We start from the raw sequence: 1657 nt of genomic DNA on the forward strand, positions 1-1657 counted from the left end.
CGCCAGTAAACTTACTTACATTAGAAAATTTTATTTTATTTTATGAACCGATAGCCATTTAAAGGATGGGGCTCTTATTTTACTTGTAATTGATTCAACTAGAGACGTTGAAAAATTTGGTGCTGGACTGTGATTCGAATTCGTTTCTCCTCTTTCGAGGATCTGAAGCTCTCGGGACATTATAGTTCAACCATTTCGTCCCTTTTCGCAAGACTGCAACCTTCTCTAGGTCTCCTCCAAAGGTAAGGATGTGGGTCCGAATCCTGATCCAATACAAAAATATTCATAGTTTCAGTTCAAGCCCTATAACGTGCACACCGTCCCGCTAGTGAAAACCAACGTGCGCTTTTAATGTCTATTCATGTGTTGCCAACAATCGCAATAGGTGTCATTATTTCTTGTCAAACACGCACACACCTTACCGTTGGTGAGTAAGCAACTGATATTTAAGCTATATTTGTGGATGCACGGTAGGCGTGTAGTTAGATTGTCACTTAGGTACAAAAGTTTGTATCCTTAGTTTAGATTCAAACACCTAGCAGCTGGTAAGGAAAAGCGATACGTAACATTTGATTTTACTTAATTAACAATACGATTACGTGTTGGGTTCGTATCTCCGTCATATAAATTCACATCATGCACTTAATCTTTAAATGCATGCGCACTTAGTTACTTGAGCTTGGAGGTATATCAGACATCTTTCGTGGTTAGTTAACAGGGACGAAATTGTCTTGTTAGGAGTCCAGGTTTATTACAAAAATTGTCGTCTTTTATTTTCAAGTTTAGATTTCATTACTGGTATTGGCAAAAATTTCGGTAATTCATGACTCTTCATGGATAGCCATCAATATGATATGATTAGATTACATTAGATCAATTTTTGTTTCATAGATCATGAATACGATATTTCGTAATGATGTGTAACGTGTAATTTTAATGAAAGATTTCTTTACATACCATGATTCAGTTTCTTTACAACAATTTCTTACTCTCTCTCATTCTTTTTGATTTCTCTCTCTCTCTCTCTCTCTCTCTCTCTCTCTCTCTCTCTCTCTCATACACACACACATTCTTTTTTTCTTTATTTGTTTGTTTTGCTCGACTATCGGCGAGGCATCAAAACGTCTCTGAATGAGCTTCTTAGTTTTTAGTACACTTACGAAATAAATATAAAAACAACTGTGAGAGTTACTGGTATATGATGCTTAGTTTTCAATTAGTTTCGAGTATTATTAGTAACCACGCTCCAGTCCCTAAACCTAGTTACAGAAATGCGAATCAGACGCATTACGTATTCCAGGCCGTAGCAACCGCGACTTGGAGACACCAGCTATGGTCACTTCCCAGCCCGCTGTACGATCACATCGGTTCGTCTTCTTTCTGCTGGTACTGTAACTGAGATTTGACAACAAGGCAACGTATGTTTTGCAACTCTGTGTTCGACGAGTTCCTTCCTGGTGCGCACGGAATTTATCCTCAAAGTTCACTTGATTTTACCTGTCATTTCCATTGAATAATCTGATTTATTATCACGTTAGGTGTAACAAAAGATTGTAAATTTACGGTTTTCAGCCCAGAAAAGTCGTTGCACGTGGAAATCGCAACTAATCTCGTCCTTTAAATAGCGGTTTACGAGTGCTAGACATTATCGAACTCG

The sequence above is a fragment of the Schistocerca gregaria genome, unplaced genomic scaffold (assembly GCF_023897955.1).
Source record: "Schistocerca gregaria isolate iqSchGreg1 unplaced genomic scaffold, iqSchGreg1.2 ptg000199l, whole genome shotgun sequence".
Classification (NCBI taxonomy): Eukaryota; Metazoa; Arthropoda; class Insecta; order Orthoptera; family Acrididae; genus Schistocerca; species Schistocerca gregaria.